The sequence below is a fragment of the Notamacropus eugenii genome, chromosome 7 (assembly GCF_028372415.1).
Source record: "Notamacropus eugenii isolate mMacEug1 chromosome 7, mMacEug1.pri_v2, whole genome shotgun sequence".
NCBI classification, from domain to species: Eukaryota; Metazoa; Chordata; class Mammalia; order Diprotodontia; family Macropodidae; genus Notamacropus; species Notamacropus eugenii.
Genome location: NC_092878.1, coordinates 95452158 through 95472096, shown reverse-complemented (window position 1 = coordinate 95472096; position 19939 = coordinate 95452158). Strand labels below are relative to the sequence as shown.

The following is a 19939-nucleotide window of genomic DNA, read 5'->3' as shown; positions in this document are numbered from 1 at the left end:
TCTTTTGGTTCTGTCTTATAATTTCTTGATTTTTCATGAAGTCATTAGCTTCCATCTGCTTCATTCTAATTTTTAAGAAATTATTTTCTTCAGTGAGCTTTTGCACTTCCTTTTCCTTTTGTCCAATTCTGGTTTTTAAGGTATTCTTCTTCTCATTGGCTTTGGGGATCTCTTTTGTCATTTGGGTTAGTCTATTTTTTTTTCACAATGACGATATATATTAAAACTCCCCCCATCCCTGTCCCCAAATGACATTGCATTGCAATAAAAAGTGCATTTGTAGCAGTGGGCAACAAGGAGGGGGAGAAGAGTCTTCCTTCCCTCCCCTCCCCCTTCTGTGGCCCTCTAGGGCCCTTCTCCCTGCCCCCCACCAGGTGCTGTCTGATAGGCATATATGACAAAGTGAAGGGATTTGAGTATTCTGGCAGCCTCTGGCACAAAGGGTGCCCCCTCTTCCAAGGGCAGGCTATGAAGGTTTCAAGGAGGCAGACCTGTCCCCTGCAGCACTAATAGGAAGCCAGGAGGGGTCCTCTGGGTGCCCCTGAGAAAGTACCATCAACAAGCAGTCTGGTCTCACTTCCCAGCCACCCACTGTCGTTGGCCATTGCTCGATTGCAACAGATAGCAAGGTCCGGAAGATGCCCGAGCTTCTTATGATCCTCCTTCCTGTCTCCTTTGACTCCTTCTTGGACAAGTTAAACTCCAGAGACGTGATGAGGCTATCCTTGGACAGCAATGGAAGAGATGGTTACGACAGGCCTTTGAGCACTAAGGCAGGATGTTCACTCTGAACCTCAAGAAAAGCACAAATAGGAACCTGGAATGCAATTTCCAGAGCCATCCCTTCCCAGAAGGTCAGATGACTCAAACAAACATTCCTATCCAAGGATCTTAGTCTTTCCAGATCCATCTGATTGGTCATATTTTTCCCTGGTCAGATGAGAGAGGTGGTAGGAGGGGCAGGCCCACCGTCAATCGCGCAGAACCTGCCCACTTTCATCTGACTCTATAGTCAGGAGAGTGGCTCCTGGACCTGCCCCAGTAGCCACTCCACAGACCCCAGATCCATATTTGCCATGCAGAATGCATTTCATAAATATTCACTCAATCCTACAGAGCAACATTCATTTATGAGATAGTATCTTGATCAAACAGACTTGTTCCAGTGAAAGAAGCCAGATGGACAAAGGGGCAGTAGTGAGACACACAAGAACAGTCTGAAAGTAAGGCCAGGTTGGGCAGCTGAAGGGGAGAACTTGAGACACAAGTCACCAGGTAGCTTATCACCTTGCTCCCCCACTTTCTCCCCACCCATTTTGATGCACTTTATGGAAGTTGGCCTTGCTGAAGGGGCAGTGAAAAAAAACTGGGAGTACAGTGCTTCGTGAGAGGAAAAAACAAAAAAGTAGGGCAAGAAAAGGTCATTCTAGCTGTTGGGTAGCAACCCAGGCGATGGATGACCAGCAAGACTGGGGGCACCAAGGAATCCAAGAGGGACCACTTCAGAACAGAGCCTAGAAGGTTGTTTTGACCATTGCCAAGGCCTACCCACCTAATACCCACTATGAGTTTCCCCTCCATTATGTCTACAGAAGGACCTCTGGCTCAGACAATGAGCAATAAAGAGTGTACCCCAATTCATCTATTTCTCCAGGGGTAAGCTCTGAAAATAGATTCACCTTGGGGTTCAGAGTACTAGGCCGGACTCCATCCTCCATGTAGCCAATCAACGCCCTGAGCACCTTCAGAAAGCAGTCAGCAAGCATGTCCTGAGACCAGGCAGTCTCCTTTTGGAGCAAGTGGAGAATGACATTCATGAGCTCACTGGTTGTGAGAGGGCCCAAAGCCAGGCTGGTCTTGCACGTAAACTTGAGGATCTTGAGCACAGCACTCTACAGCCCCCATCACCTTTGTCCAATGCCCAGACACAGGCAGTTGCTGAAGGCTGCAGGCTCAGCCTCCACAGGTTATCATACTGGGCCAGCCAGTGAGGCCTGGCCACAAAGACTGTGTCCCCCAGGGTCACCAAAGAAGTCAATGACGAGGCACCATTTTGCTTATACTGCATTTCCAGGGTCAAGGCCTCAAGGGTGAAGCTGGGCAGATAATGCAGTCCAAAAGAGACCCAAAGGTGGGCCAGTTAATGGAGCCTGCCACCACCTTCTCAAATGTCTCTCCCATAGCCTTGGATGAGAGGTAGCCACCAAGCACAGAGGTCCCAGGAACTGCTGTCCTGGGGAAAGTACTCTGGGTTCTCAAGAAGCACCAGGAAGAAGCCAGGGATGTTCATGATGATGTCCTCCCCAGGGATGCAGGGCCACAGGTTCTTCTCTAAGATCAGAGACACAATGAGTTGAATGTGGTCAGCAGTCATGATCTGCAAATCATCGTAAAGGTTGTCACTCAGGTACATGTCTCACAGGGGCATGTCTGGCAGTTTTGCTTGGAGTCAGCTCCAGAGCTCAACACATATGTCCACAACAGCTGGCTTGGCCTAGGCTTGCTCACCGTGGGGATGATTGCTGGGTTCTGCTAATAAGGAAGAAAATTCTCCTGCAGGGAAAGGCAGAACCATGATTTCTTCAAGTCTACCTGGCTCTTCTTAGTGGCTACTTTGGGTCTGGGGAAGGGCAGAAACCACCTACATCAAAGGCTGGCGACTCAGTAGGCAGACTCTGCAGGGATCTGCTTAAATTGGTCTTCTTGTTCTGATGTAGTAACCATGAGGAGCCCATCCAACTCGGCTCCTGCCAGCTTCTCTGCCCTGAATGGGGGGGAAGATGGAGCAGCACTTCAGTGAGCTGCCTGGGACAGGCCCGGATCAGAGATGGAGAGGGGCCCACCCAGGAACTCCGCCTCACACAGCTGCTGCCTCCTTCATGCAGAGGCCATCAGACAACATGGCTTTTTCACTTCTAGGGCACAATGTCTGCAGAGGAGGTTAGTCTATTTTTAAGGTGTATTTTCTTCAGCATTTTTTTTGCTCTCCTTTAGCAAACAGTTGACTCTTTTTTCATGATTTTCTTGTATTATTCTCATTTATCTTCCCAATTTTTGCTCTCCTCTTACTTGATTTTGAAAATCCTTTTTAAGCTTTTCTATGACCTGAGACCAATTCATATTTTCTTGGAAGCTTTGGATGTAGGAGCTTTGACTTTGTTGCCTGTTTCTGGTTATATGCTTTGATCTTTATTATCAACAAGGTATGTCTGATTTGTTTTTTTGGTTTTTCCTCATTTCCTCAGCCCATACTTGACTTTTGAGCTGTTTGTCAAAGTAGTTCTCTGCTTTCATTGTGGTGGGGAGGCTGTACTGTCAGCGGCTCCATCCTCCCACAATTTGTGTGTCCAGAGCTTCAAAAACAGCTGCTACTATGACTGAGGCAGGCCTCTCCACTCCCTATGCCACCCCAGGGTAGAGCTTCTAAGACAGGTCCAACTGATTTTTCCACTGACACCTCCAACTTGTCCTCAGTGTTCTGAGGTCTAGAAGTCTGGATTGCCACAGCTGTCAGTAATTCATTCCCTGAGGCCTATCCAGGCCCCATCGGGCCCACCAAGGCCCACTCTAGACTGAGCTCTTCTCTCAGTCCAGCAGGATAGATGTCTCCCATTGACCATCCAGGCTGCATTGGGCTGGGAATTTTCTTCACACCATAATTCTGTGGGTTCTGCTGCTCCAGAAATTTTCCAGAGTCATTTATTTTTTACAGGTATTTGTCTGAGTTTGAGGGGAGATCACAACTATGTCCCTGCCCTCACTCTACCATTTTTTCTCAACTCCTGCTACATTTGATTCCTGTGGTTAAAGTCTGTAGCATTGAAAGACTGGAGTCAGTAAGATGGCATTGAGATAGCAGTAGGGTAAGAACCACTAGTCTTTTTTCTGTGTCAAATCTGCAATTTAATACTAAATTAGTCAGTTGATCAATACGTATAAAAACACAACAGACGGATCACGGAAAAAGAAGATACTGTTTGAAGTTTGTGAACCTCCTACGCATATTAAAAACAAATATATGTGTATAAATATATATACATTCATACATACAAATATATGAATATATGTATGCATATATACACACATAGAGAGAGGGGATAAAAAGAGAGACATTTTAGTGGAGATCAAAATATATTGCATAAACTAGTTTCTAGAGATATGTAAATATAGAACAATTTTAGAGTATTATAATGATACATGTATATATTTACATATGTGTATGTATATAAAATACATGACTTCACATTTATACATATACATGTGTGTTTGTCTGTGAATGTGTATGCATGTATGTGCATAAACATAAATATATGATAGCTTAAGGTCTGGAATTCTAGCCTTAGGGGGAAAAAGAAAAAAACTCATGTTGAATTTCTGACATACCTTAACTTGTATGATCATGGTCAAGAAACTTAATGTGGAAGTGACTATGATTCTTCTCTATTAATATAAACTAGAGATGTGTTGATAAGGTGCATAAGAGTATTTTTTTTATTTCTTACTTTTATTTTTGGAAATTTATTAATTTATTTATTTTAAGTTTTCAACATTCATTTCCACAAAATTTTGAGTTCCAAATTTTCACCCCATCTCTCCCCTCCCCCCCAAAATGCCATGCCTTCTGATTGCCCCTTCCACCAATGTGCCCTCCCTTCTGACACCCCTCCCTTCCCTTATCCCCATCTTCTCTCTTTTCCTGAAGGGCAAGAAAAATGTCTATACCCTATTACCTGTACTTTTTATTTCCCAGTTTTACGCAAAAACAATTCTCAACATTTGTTCCTAAAACTTTGAGTTCCAACTTCTGTTCCTTCTTCCCTCCCCATAGATCCTCACTGAGAAGGCAGGCAATTAAATATAGGCTATATATGTGTACTTTCGCAAATGGCTTCCATAATAGTCATGATGTGTAAGACTAACCACATTTCCCTTCATCCTATACTGCCCCATCCCATTTCTTCTATTCTCTCTTTTGATCTTGTCCTTCCCCAAGATTGTTTATTTGTAATTGCTCCCTCCTCCCATTTGCCCTCCTTTCTGTCATCCCCCACCCTACTTAGCCCCTTCTCCCCTACTTTCCTGTAGTGTAAGATAGATTTTCATACCAAATTGAGTGTGTATGCTATTCCCTCCTTAAGTCAAATGTGATGAGAATAAGCTTCACATTTTCCCTCTCACCTCTCCCTTTTCCTCTCCATTGGAAAAGTTTTTTCTTGCCTCTTCTATGAGAGATTATTTACCCCATTCCACTTCTCTTTTTCTCCTCCTAATATATTTCTCTCTCACACCTTAATTTTATATTTTTAGATATGATCCCTTCCTATTCAACTCCTCCATGTTCTCTGTCTCTCTCTGTCTCTGTCTGTCTGTCTCTTTCTCTCTCTCCCTTTCTCCCTCCTTTCCTCTCTCTCTCTCTCTCTCTCTGCAGTCCCTCCAACTATGAGATGCTGAGAAAAGTTTTAAATGTAGAAAAATAAACAGTTCACCTTTAGTAAGTCCCATGTGATTTTTCTTTCCTCTTTACTTTTTAATATTTCTATTAATTTTTATGTTTGAAAGTCAAATTTTCTTTTCAGCTCTGGTCTATTCCTCAAGAATGCTTGAAAGTCCTCTATTTCATTGAATGATCATTTTCCCCCCTGAAGTATTATACTCAGCTTTCCTAGGTAGGTTATTCTTGGTTTTAATCCTAGTTCCTTTGGATTCTGAAATATCATATTACAAGCCATGTGGTCCCTTTAATGTAGAAGCTGCTAGATCTTGTGCTATCCTTACTGTATTTCCACAATACTCAAATTGTTTCTTTCCAACTTATTGCAATATTTTCTCCTTCACCTGGGAACTCTGGAATTTGGCTATAATATTCGTAGAATTTCTCTTTTGAAATCTCTTTCAGGAGGTGATCAGGGGATTCTTTCAATATATGTATTTTGCCCTCTGGTACTCGAACATCAGGGCAGTTTTCCTTGATAATTTCATGAAAGATGATATGTAGGCTCTTTTTTTTTTCATCGTGGATTTTAGGGAGTCCCATAATTTTTAAATTTTCTCTCCTAGATCTATTTTCAAGGTCAGTTGTTTTTCAAATGTGGTATTTTAAATTATCTTCCACTTTTTCAGTTTTTTGGTTTTGTTTTATAATTTCTTTTTTTCTCATAAAGTCATTAGCGTCCATCTGTTCAACTCTAATTTTTAAAGAACTCTTTTCTTCGATGAACTTTTCAAACTCCTTTTCCATTTGGCTAATTCTGCTTTTGAAAGCATTCTTCTCCTCATTGGCTTTTTGAACCTCTTTTGCCAATTGAGTTAGCCTATTTTTAAAGGTATTATTTTCTTCAGCATTTTTTGAGATCTCCTTTAGCAAGCTGTTGACTCCTTTTTCATGATTTGCTTTCATCACTCTCATTTCTCTTCCCAATTTTTCCTCCACCTCTCTTATTTGATTTTCAAAATACTTTTTGAGCTTTTCCATGGCCTGAGATGGTTGCATATTTATTTTGGAGGTTTTGGATGCAAAAGCCTTAATTCTTATGTCTTCCCCTGATGATGAACATTGTTTTTCCTCATTTGAAAAACTGGGAGAGAATACATTTTCACCGAGAATGTAGCCTTCTTTAGTCTAATTCTTTTGCTCCTATTCGGGGCATCTTCCCAAGCAGTTACTTGACTTTTGGATCCTTTGTCAAGAATAGGTACACTCTGTGGGCCTATAAGATCTCAGTTTGTCCAAGGTGACACTCAAGGGAGAGGAGTTTCCTCCTTGGCCAGCTCACAGCTTAGTTTCAGATCAGTTGCTCGATTCCTTCATGGGCTTTTGGGAGAGAAAAAGGCAGCCACTCAGTCATGAGGTTCAGATTAGCTGCTCAATTCCCAAGGGGCTTTAAACTGAGTACTCCAACAATGGAAAAATGAATGCTGGCTGCTGCCTGCGGAAGGACCCTGCTTCCTTGTCACAGAGGTGAAAAAGCCCTCTCACTGACCTTTGAAGCTGCCTGTGGTGCCTGTGGGTTGAGGGATCTATGAACCTTCACTGCTCCTGGGGATTTTGCTGCCCAGGTCTGCTCTGGCCCTGCTCCTCCTGGCACCATGTGGCCAAGGCTAGGTTGTGCTCTGCTCCATGTCCAGTGTAATCACCCTTTCCCCTTGGCCTTTCAAGTCACACTGGGCTGGAAATCTCTTCCACTCCTTCATACTGTGGCTTCTGCTGCTGTAGAATTTGTTGAGAGTCTTTCTTTACAGGTGTTTTATGGACTGTTGGGGAAGAATCAGTGTTTGTGTGTCTTTCTACTCTGCCATCTTGGCTTTACCCCTTCCCATAAAATTATTTTTGTGCATAATAATTCAAGAACTCAACTCCCATTCCACATCAAAACAAAAGGGAGCAGTAGGAAAAGAAGAGGCGATGAGCTTATTTTTTCTTGGCCTTTTCTCCATCTTTGGCTGTGATGATATTAATACAGAGGGAAAAAAATTTATATTACAGAGGGTGGCCTTGAGTAGATTAGAAGAGAGAAATGTGCATGATTGGTAGAAACTGAGACATGGAAACCTTCCAAACTTTTCACTATCATCTCCAATCAATATATCTCCTGAAGTTTTTTTTTTCTTTCCCCTGATACTATTTCTCTCTCTCTCTCTCTCTCTCTCTCTCTCTCTCTCTCTCTCTCTCTCTCTCTCTCTCTCTCTCTCTCTCTGTCTCTCTCTCTCTCTCTCTGTCTCTGTCTCTCTCTCTGTCTCTCTCTCTTTCTCTCTCTCTCTCTGTCTCTGTCTCTGTCTCTCTCTCTCTCTGTCTCTCTCTCTCTCTGTCTCTGTCTCTCTCTCTGTCTCTCTCTCTTTCTCTCTCTCTCTCTCTCTCTCTCTCTCTCTCTGTCTCTCTCTCTCTCAGTATCTTTTAAAGGAAGTTATCACTGGAATTCTTTCAATATTTATTTTATTCTCTCGTTCTAGAATGTTAGGGCAGTTTTCCTTAATAATTTCATGAAAGATGATGTCTAAGCTCTTTTATTTGATCATGGCTTTCAGGGAGTCCCATAATTTTTAAATTGTCTCTCCTAGATCTATTTTCCAGATTAGTTGTCTTTCCAGTGTGATATTTCACATTGTCTTCTATTTTTAATTCTTTTGAATTTTTTTGTAATTTCTTGACTTCTCATAAAGTCATTAGCTTCCATCTTCTCTATTCTAGTTTTTAAAGAACTCTTTTCTTCCGTCAGCTTTTGAACTTCCTTTTCCATTTTGGTAATTATGTTTCTTAAAGCATTCTTCTCCTCATTGGCTTTTTAGACCTCTTTTTCAAATTGAGTTAGTGTGTTGTTAAAGGTGTTATTTTCTTCAGCATTTTTGGTTCTCCTTTTGCAAACTGTTGACTCACTATTCATGATTTCCTTGCCTAGCTCTCATTTCTCTTCTCAGTTGTTCCTCTATTTCTCTTACTTGATTTTCATAATTCCTTTTGTGCTCTTCTATCACATTAGAGCATTACATATTTATTTTGGAGGTTTTGGATAAAGAAGCCTTGACTTTTATGTCTTCCTCTGATGATATGCATTTTACTTCCTCTTTCAAAGGATTCAAGAAAATACCTGTTAACCAAGAACGTGGCTTTTTTTCAAATAGGTTTTTGTCCCCTTTTTTGGGCATTTTTTCAGCCAGTTACTTGACTTTTGGGTCCTTTTTGAAGAGAACAGTGAACTCTGGCAACCTGGAAGTTCTCAGTTTCTTCCAGGTGGCACAATCAAGGGAGAGGAGTTTACTCCTCACCTGGTCTGCACTCTGGTCTGCAGTCAACTACAAGCACTATTTTCTGCCCAGGATCTGCAAGTAGGATTCCCTCTCCAGAGCCTCCACCAGCTCCACCAGTTCCACCAGGCCAGTGCTTCTCCTCACCTCAGGGCCGTCACTCAGAGCTGAGACTCAGATCAGCTGCTCAATTCCCCCAGGGTCTTTAATCTGAGGGCTCCAAAAACAGATGATGCCATTGCAGTGGCTGCTGCTGACAGGTCCAAACCATGTTCCCTTTTCACCCAAGTGAAAGAGCTTTCTCATTCAACTTTGAAGCTGTCTTTCTTGTCTGTGAGTTGAGCAATTTGGAAACTGCTTTTGCTGATAATGCCCTGAAACCTGAAACCTGCTCTTGTCTTCTCCCTGCCACACCGAGTGGCCAAGACCAAGCTGTGCTCCACTCAGTGCCTGGTGTGATAGACCTTTTCTGACAGCCTTCCAGGTTGCCTTGGGCTGGAAATGTCTTTCTTTCTGTCATTTTGTGGCTTCTACTGCTCTAGAATTTCTTTTAAGTCATTTTTTATTCTTTTTTTTTTTACTTTATTTTATGGGCTATGGGGGCAGGGAGCTTCTACAGGTTTGTCTTTCTACTCCACTATCTTGGCTCCATGTCTGTTCCCTGTTTTGAAAAATCGATTCTAACTCTCCTCCTGTGGCATCTTTTCTATGCTCTTCAAGTTTTCAAAGGTCACTGATAATAGCCTAGCAATTGTTTACAACAATTATATCCATAACCTAAAATTCAATTCATTTAGTTCAGATTATCTGAAATCACCATGGAAAATTACGTGATTTCTTATAATCTCCCTACTTACATTAAGTTTCTGATCTTGATTATAATTTTTGTATTTTGTATTTATTTCCAATCCTCAGATAACTTGCAATGTCAGAGAAAAGAAGCAAAGTAAGGCCTAAATAGTTTTGTCTTCTTTATCCTTAAATGTTGATTAAATGTTGATTCATTGATATTCTATTATTATCAAATTAGCCCCCAAGAAGGAATCTGTCTCTTTCTTTAATTTTTTTCAATTTTCTTTAATTTTTTCAATACAGCTTAAAAATCAGTTTCCTTGTCACTGTTTACCAGACTCAGTTAATTTTGAGTATTGATACTCAACATAATGTTTATAGGAGCATATTACATATCTATTTTCATCCACAATTGCCTGCCTTCCTTCTTATCCTAACATGCAGGAAAAAAAATGTTGTCTGACCAGTTTTCTGTCATTCTTATTAGCCTCTTCAAAATTCTCTTCCTTGTTGAAATTGTTTATCTTTGTGTCGTTAGAAATTCTTTCATAACTTCTTTTCTTTCCTTCTTTCTTAATTCTTTTCTTTCTTTCTTAATTTCTTTCTTGTTTCTCTCCTGTATTTCTCTCCTCTGTAGAATTTTACTTTGTAAGTTATAAGTATTCCATCTATCTTTATGCTACCCAAAAACCAAAGAAATGAAAAAATAGCAGATAAAATGAAATCTCTCATTGGAAAAATGACTGACATGGAGAATACATCCAAGAGAGGCAATTTAAAAATTATGAGACTACCTGAAAGCCATGATCAATAAAAGAACCTAGACATCATTTTTCATGAAATTGTCAAGGAAACCTGCCATGATATTCTAGAACCTGAGGGCAAAATAAATATTGAAAGAATCCACTGATCACATCCTGAAAGAGATCCAAAAAGAGAAACTCCTAGGGACATTGTGGTCAAATTCCAGAGTTCTCAGGTCAAGGAGAAAATATTGCAAGAAGCTAGAAAGAAACAATTCGAGTACTGTGGAAATACAATCAGGATAACACAAGATCTAGCAGCTTCTACATTAAGGGATCAAAGGACTTAGAATATGATATTCCAGAAGTCAAAGCAACTAGGATTAAAAGCAAGAATCCCCCACCTAGCAAAACCGAATATGGTATTTCAGGGGGATAAAGGTCATTCAATGAAATAAAGGACTTTCAAGCATTCTTGATGAAAAGACCAGAGCTGAATAGAAAATTTGACTTCCAAACACAAGAATGAAGAGAAGCATGAAAACGTAAACTGGAAAGAGAAATCATAAGGCACTTTCTAAAGTTGAACTGTTTACATTCCTACATAGAAAGATAATATTTGTAACTCTTGAGACTATTCTCAATATTTGAGTAGTTAGAGCGACTACACACACGTACACACACACACACAAACACACACATAGACAAAAAGCACATATCATCTAAAAAATAAAATTAAAGAGTTAAAAGAGGTGTATATTGGAAGAAGAAAGGGAGAAGTGGAATGGGGTAAATTATCTCTCATAAAACAGGCAAGAAAATGCTTTTTCAATGAAGGAGAAAAGGGAGGAGGTGAGAGGGAAAAAGTGAAGTTTGTTCTATTCACGTTTGCCTTAAAGAGGGAATAACATTCAATTTGGTATGAAAATCTATCTTAGACCACAGGAAAGTAGGGTAGAAGAGAAGGGGTGTGTGGGAGATTGTAGAAGGAAGAGTAAATGAGAGAAGGAAGTAATTAGAAGTAAACACTTTTGGGGAAGGACAAGGTCAAAAGAGAGAATAGAATAAATGGGGGCAGAATAGGATGGAGTAAAATATACTTAGTCTTACATAACATGGCTATTATGAAAGTCTTTTGCAAAACTACACATATATAGCCTATACTGAATTGCTTGCCTTCTCAGTTGAGATGTTGGGGAGGGTGGAAGGGAGGTAAAATGGAGCTCAAAGTTTTAGGCACAAATATTGAGAATTGTTTTTGCATACAACTGGGAAATAAGAAATACAGGTAATAGGGTATAGAAATCAATCTTGCCTTATAAGAAAAGGGAGAAGATGAAAATAAGGGCAAGGTGGGATGAGATAGAAGGGAGGGCATAATGAGGGAAGGGGTAATCAGAATGTAAGCTGTTATGGGGTGGGGATGGGGAGAGATGAGGAGAAAATTTGCAACTCAATTTTGTGGAAATGAATGTTGAAAAGTAAAAATAAATAAATAAACACTTAAAAAAAGAATTATTACAAATCTTGTCAAATTTTTGCACGTAAAATATTTCCTGTCATATATACCTTGTCATTATGAGGGTAAACTTCCTTGCTTTTCCTACATTAGACAGTTGTCATTTCAAATGAAATCTTTTAGGAATTAAACATGACTTGTTTGCCATGCCTGACTTCACATGTCCTATGTGGCATGCATTTGCTGCAAGATCTAAGATCATTTGTGCCTTCTCTCCTCATCTCCTAATAGATAACATGAGAAATCACTTCACAACATGAAGTGACTCCTAATTTTCATGGGATGGAATTTTGAAAGTTCAATTTAAAATGTCCCAAACCAGAGTCTTATATGGACTTTAGAATGAAATAACAATTTAAAAATCATTTTTCTTCAGATATTCCTTCATTTAAAATCCAATCCCTGTACCAAGAAGCTAAACATTTTACCAGAAACTTCTAAAAGCTCTTTTGCATTTTAGAAATGATGATTAATAAGTTAGACAGCATGGCATAATATATAGAGTCTTACACTATACATGGAATCTAGTAAGTGCTTAATATGCACTTGTTGATTGATTAAGGGGAGGTCACAGAGTTTAGATGATCTAGGTTTAAATACTTTTGTTTGAGACATAACGGATGACTTATTCTACAAGGAGAAGGAGATAAAGAAAGAGGAAGAGAAGAATAACAAGAACAAAAAGATGATGATGAAGAGAATAAAGAAAAATAAATAAATAGAAGGAAAAAGAAAGAAAAAGGAAAAAGAAAGAATAGAAAAAGGGAGGTAGAGTGTTTCTTTTCCCTATTTCATGCCAATGTTTCTGATAACTCACACTTTCTTACTTTCCTATTTGTGTTACTTTCCCATTATGTCAAATGCTCCCATTTGAAGTGAAATTATTTGTTTTCTTATCAGGTACTAAGAATTACAAAAGAATCTGAGTTCTGTTTTGTAAAAATTCAATGCTTTTGATCATTTTTATCTTAGTTTTATTTTGTAAAAACAGGCAACATTTGTCATTAGAATGAAGCATACCACTCTTCTCCTCTATCCCTAGTTGTTTCTTATATCTTGCTTTTCAAATTCTGCAGTTTCTTCTTCTCTTTCTCCTTCTCCTCCTCCTTTTTTCTTCATTATGATGATGGTGATGATGATGGTAAGTACATGAAGAACACCAAATTCATTTTACTTTTGAATTAATATAGCTAAGTTTTCATTTTTAAACAAAATCAGCAATTCAAATGACAGTAATTGATGGTAGCTTTCCACTTTCTGGCTTGTAAGCAAGAGTTTATCAAGTAAAGCATTTTTGCAGCTCCACATAGATCTATCCACCATAATGGCAAGCACATTATTATGTTCAGCTGCATTAGCTTTCTAATTGATGTGTACTTTCACATTCTGATGTGGGAGGCTTCCCTTCACCATACAGTATCATTTTCTCTGCTGCATCAACAAGCAGGTTCTGTTCAGCCTTTTCAATAATATGATTGAAAAATAATATTGAATTTTTTATTATTATACAGTTGATTTCCTAAGTGATAGAACACTGTGTGAACCACATCATGCTATTTATCAAGAAATGTCAACAGTAAACAATATCTACCTTTAGTATACTCATAAAAGAGGCTGGACTTCATTATCTTAAGAGCCACCTTGGTAGGCAAATGTAGCAAGATTGACAAGAAGGGGCTGCTGCCACCCCATTGGAGTTTGGGGGTTTTTTTTGAAAAATTTCTATTTGCATAGAAGCTGTGTCCCCGTGTTCTTTACCTTACTTTAAAAAAGAAAACACTGAAAACTGAGGAAATTTTCACTACGAATACTTTGGCATCTGAACTGAATGTTAATCTTGGAGGGTTATCTGGAGCAATGAGAAGTTTTAATTTGTCCCAGGGTAACATAGTGAGTGTGTTCAAGGTAGGGCTTCTTTGTCTCCACTTTTGTACCCCTGATGAAAAGGTTTTGTTCTGTGAAATTTGGATTCTGTCAAAAGGCAAAGAGCCAAACTTGAGTACCTAGAGGGCCTTGTGTGATCTAGAACCTGCAGGTTCAACAGCCCTGGTCTACTTAATGAGTTTTTAATCTCACACCGATATTAGTACCTTGTTTTTTGCTCCTATGGATGATGCTTATTTGATAAGATAGTAACTTTCCAGATTCCGTGTATCACTGAGTTGACTCCAATCTTGATGATGACGTTCACTGTCATGATTAACATGGACATTAAATGAGCTTTAGTACATTTAAAATTTGTTTTATTGAATTGTTTTATTTGTTTTCAGTTTTCAATAATAATTTTCATATATCTTAGATTTTTTCCTCTCCCTTCCCATCATTCCCCCTCCCTTCTCACTCCCTGCCTGAGATAGCATACAATCTTACATAGGTTCTACACATGCATTCCTATTAAATGCATGTTGCATAGAAGAATTAAAATGAATTGGAGAAACCATAAAACAACAACAACAACAAAAACACAACACAAAAGAAAACAGTCTGTTTCCATCTGTGATCCCATTCCATAGTTCTTTCTCTGAATGCAGACGCCATTTTGCCTCAAGAGTCCACTGGAAATAGTTTAAGTCCATGTACTTCAATGAAGTACTAAGTCTACCAGAAAAATTCCTCTCACACTCTGGAGTTGTTTCTGTGTACAAAGTTCTCCTGGTTCTGCTTTATTTTCATTCAGCATCAGTTAATATAAATCTTTCAAGGATTTTCTGAAACTTTCCTCTTCATTCATGTCTCATGGCACAATAGTATTCCATTACATTCATATACCACAACTTTTGCAGCCATTCCCCAATTGATGGGCATCCCTTTGATTTCCAGTTTTTGGTCACCACAAAGAGAGCTGCTATAAATATTATTATTAAATATTATTGTAGCCCTTTAGGTCCAAATTTCTCTCCAGAATGATTAGAGCAGCTCACACCTGCACCAACAATGAATTAGTGTTCCAACTCCCCCACATTTTCTCCAACATTTATCATCTTCTGGTGTTTATTGTGTTAGCCAATCTGATAGGTGTGATGTGGTACCTCAAACTTGTGTTGGTTTGCATCTCACTAACCAAGAGTGATTTAGAGCATTTTTTTCTTATGATGATAGATAGCTTTAATTTTTTCCTTTGAAAATTCCCTGTTCATACCCTTTGACCATTTATCAATTGGGGAATAACTTGTATTCATGTACATTTGACTCAGTTCTCTATGTATTTTAGAAATGAGACCTTTATCAGAGACAATAGTTGCAAAAATTCTTTCCCAGTATTCTACTTCTCTCTTAATTTTGGTTGCATTGGGTTTGTTTGTGCAAAAACTTTTCAATTTTAAGTAATCAAAATTATTCATTTTGCACTTCATAATGTTCTCTGTCTCTTGTTGGGTCACAAATTTCTCCATTCTCCATATATCTGACAAATACAGTATCTTTGCTCTCCAAATTTGTTTATGGTATCAATCTTTATAGCTAAATCATGTATCCATTTGGATTTTATTCTTGTGTACATGTCAGGCATTGGTCTATACCCAGTTTCCACCACACTTTTATCCAGTTTTTCCAGCAAGTTTTATTAACAGTGAGTTTTTATCCCACAAGCTGGGTTCCTTGGGTTTATCAAACAGTAGATTGCTATGTTCATAAACTATTGCATCTTGAGTACATAACCTATTCCCCTGGTCTACCCCTCTGTTTCTTAGCCAGTATCAAGTGGTTTTGATGAATGCTGCTTTACAATACAATTTGAGATCTGGTAGGGATAAATCACCTTCCATAGCATTTCTATTCACTAGTTCCCTTGATGTTCTGGCCCTTTAGTTCTTTCAGATGAATTTTGATATCATTTTTGATATTATTTTTTCTTCTGCTACAAAATAATTATCTGGTAGTTTAATTGGTATGGCACTAAATAAGAAAATTAATTTTGGTAGAATTGTCATTTTTATCATATTAACTCAGCCTACCCATGAGCAAGTGATATTTTTCCACCTACTTAGATCTGGCTTTATTTGGGCAAAAAGTGCTTTGTAATTGTATTCATCTAGTCCCTGAGGTTTGTTTTTTTTTTTTTTTTTTTTTTTGGCAGGGAGACTCCCAGATATTTTATGGTATCTACCCTAACTTTAAATGAGATTTCTCTTTCTATCTCTTGCTGTTGGGCTTTGTTAGTAATATATAGAAATGTAGATGACTTATGTGGGTTTATTTTGCAACCTGCAAATTTGCCAAAGTTATTTATTATTTCAAGTAGTTTTTTTTTTTTTACTTGAATCTCTGGGATTCACTAAGTATATCATCATATCATCTGCAAAGAGTGATAACTTAGTTTCTACTTTGCCTATTCTAATTCCTTCAATTTCTTTTTCTTCTCTTTTTGCTACAGCTGTGATATTTAATACTATATTGAATAACAATGGTGATAATGGACATCCTTGTTTCACCCCTGGTCTTACTGGAAATGCTTCTAGCTTGCCCCCATTGCATATAATGCCTGCTGATGGTTTTAGGTAGAAACTGCTTATTATTTTATGGAAAGTTCCATTTATTCCAATGCTTTCCAATGTTTTCAATAGGAATGTGTGTTGTATTTTGTCAAAAGTTTTTCCTGCATCTGTTGAGATAATCACGTGATTTCTGTTAGCTTTCTGTTATTATGATCAATAACCCTGATAGTTTTACTGATATTGAACCAGTCCTGCATTCCTGGTATATATCCCACCTGATCATAATGTATTATTGTCATGATAAGTTGCTGAATTCTTTTTGTCAATATCTTATTCAAAATTTTTGCATCTATATTCATTGAGAAATTGGTCTATAATTTCCTTTCTCTGTTTGGGCTCTTCCTAGTTTCGGTATCAGAATCATATCTGTATCATAAAAAGAATTTTGTAGGACTCCTTATTCAGCAATTTTACCAAATAGTCTATGTAGTATTGGAGTTAACTCATCTTTAAATGTTTGATAGAATTCACTTGTAAATCCATCTGGCCCTGGAGATTTTTTCCTAGGGAGTTCATTGATGGCTTGTTCAATTTCCTTTCCTGAGATGGAGTCATTTAAGTACTCAACTCCCTCTTGTGTTAATCTAGGCAATTCATATTTTTTAAAATAATATCCATCTCATTTAGATTGTAGAATTTATAGGCATACAACTGTATGTGACGGTTGTGATGGAGCCATGACAGTGAATGAAAGGCAGATACTTGTATGAGCTCTCCCTAAAAGTCCTCCAAACACCTTTAAAGTAAGCCTCAAACAAATTCTGAGGAGATGAACCCGCCAAATGATAGGGCGAAACAATTTTCTATACCACGTAAGGTCAGATTGACAGGCAAAATGTGCCACACTGAGTTTAAAGAGAAGTATAGTTCAATGCAGTCAACAGCAGCTCAGACCAGGTCCCAGCAAACCAGAAGCAAAGATTGGAAATTACTGAATCAGCAGCTGCATCAACTTTTTTCCAGGTTATCTGAATACAAATGGTAAGGTGGTCCAAAAAGTTGTCAGAAAGATATTACAGGGGTCTCTATGCTGGCACTGGGAGTAGGAATCTTTTGCTTCTCAGATCCATGTAACAGCCTTGTGTGGCCACTCCAAGAGTAAGGTCAACATAGGTTACAGTCCCAGTAAATTTGAGATCCTCATCACAGCTCCAGGGCAGAAAAAAGGAATTATGTTCACTCACAGACCATAGCACAGGCCAGGAAAATAGTAAACACACCTCTATCTAGATCATATCACCCTGGAATTTACAAATCCCTAGAGCTATCTCTGAAAAGAGCTACACGAAACCCCTGAAGCTTGAGACAGTGTACCCTCCACTCTGAAATCAGAACCCCACTTTCACATAGAGTGAAGAGTCGAGAAATAGAAAACAATAAACAAACAATAAAAAAATTCTGAATATAGAAAGAGATTATGGTAACAAGAAAAATCAAAACACATATTCAGAACAAAAAGTCACAACCCCTACATCCAAATCCTCAAAGAAGGATATAAGTTAGTTGACCATGAAAGATTTTAAAAGGATAATAAGAGAAGTACAGGAAAAATTGGGAACAAAAATGAGAGCAATGAAAGAAAATCAGGAAAAAAGTGTCAAGAGCTTGGTAAAGGAATCACACACACACACACACACACACACACACACACACGAAAAAAAAACCTGAAGAAAATTGCAAGTGAAATAATTGGGCCAAATGATAAAAGAGCTACAAAATCCAATGAGGAGAAGAGTATCTTGATATGGAGAATTGGCCAAATGGAAAAAGAGGCACAAAATACATAAATGAAGACACGAACTCCTTAAACAGTAGAATTAGACATAAAAAAGATGATATTTGTTAATCTTGAGAATTATGCATCTGTTATGATGTATGAGATATACAAAGATAGAGGGAACCGGAATAAAGTAAAATGATGTGATGATAAAAATGTGATTCAAGCATGTGAAGGATTGTAACTGGAGATGTGAAAAGGAGGAAGCAGAAAAAGATAAATTACATGACAGGAAGAAGTACAAATTTATATTAGAGTAGAGGGAAAGAAGGGAGGGAGATGAGCATTGTTTGAGAGGAGCTCTCATCTGATTTGGTTCAAAGAGGGAACAATAAATTTAATTAAGTATATAAATCTAACTAGCTCTTTAGGCATTAGGACTGGAAGGGGGGAACGGGGGAGGGGAAGCTAAAAGAGAGAGAAGTAGTAAGGGTAAAGGGGAGTAAAAAGGAGGGGGGTTGAAAGAAGGAAGGGAAGAATGTGGGAGGTGATGGTCAAAAGTGGAAACTATTGAAGAGGGGAAGGGAGATGAGAGAACTAAAAACACAAATGGTGCAAAAGAGGATGGAGGGAAAGACACAGATAGTAATCATACTTGTGAATGTGAATGAAATGAACTCGCCCATAAAATGGAGACAGATAGCAGAATGGATTAAAAGCTATAATCCAACTATATGTTGTTTACAAGACACAGATTTGAAAATGGGAGAAATACACAGGGTAAAGGTCAAAGGTGCTTTGACTCCAGCTGATGTAAGGAAAGCAGGGCTAGCAATCCTAATCTCAGACACAGAAAAAGTAGAAATGGATCTAATCAAAAGAGATGAGGAATATATATCCTTCTAAATATATACCCTTCTAAAAGAAACCATAGACAATGAAACAATATCATCATTAATTATGTATGCTGCAAATGGTATAGCATCTAGATTCTGAGAGGGGAGATTGGGGGAGCAGAAGGAAGAAACAGGAAAATTATACTAGTGGGGAAACTGAACCTCTGCCTCTCTGAACTTGATAAATCTAACCCTAAAATAAACAAGAAATAAGTTAAGGAGGTGAATGAGACACTGGATAAGTTAGATATTATAGATCTATGGAGAAAATTAAATGGGGATAGAAAGGGATATACGTTTTTTTCTCAGCAGTACATGGCACATATACAAAAATTGACCATGTTTTAGGGTATAAAAACCTTATAATTCAGTACAGAAATGCAGTGATAGTCAATGCATCCTTCTCAGATCACAATGCAATTAAAAGTATATGTAATAAAATATCATAGAAAGATAAACTAAAAATTAAATGGAAACAAAATAATCTCATCCTAAAGAAAGACTGTGTTAAACAACAAATCACAGACATAATTAACAACTTCATTCAAGAGAATGACAATAATGAGACAACCTAACAAATCTTATGGGATACTGCAAAAGCAGTTCTTAGGAGAAGTTTTATATCTTTGAATGCCCATATGAATAAAATAGAGAAAAAGGAGATCAGTGACTTGGGCATGCAGCAGAAAAAGCAAGAAAAAGAACAATTTGAAAGCCCCCAAGTAAATACCAAATTAGAAATACTGAAAACCTGAAGTCAATAAAATTGAAATTAAGAAAACTATTGAACTAATCAATAAAATTAATAGTTGGTTTTATGAGAAAACTAATAAAATTTATAAACCTTTGGTCAATTTGATTTAAAAAAGAAAGAAGATAACCAAATTAGCAATGTCAAAAATGACAGTGGTGAATACATCTCCAGTGAGGAGGAAATTAAAACAATAATTAGAAATTACTTTGCCCAACTTTATGCCCATAAATTCGACAATCTAAAAGAGGTGGATGAGTATTTCAAAAAATATAAATTTTCCAGATTA

At 38.0% G+C, this 19939-nt stretch overlaps 1 pseudogene; it reads right to left on the bottom strand.

Moving 5' to 3' along the window:
• Positions 1 to 1586: 1586 nt before the first annotated feature.
• On the bottom strand, positions 1587 to 2428 carry LOC140514826 (mitochondrial dynamics protein MID51 pseudogene; annotated as a pseudogene).
• Between the last annotated feature and the right edge of the window lie 17511 nt (positions 2429 to 19939).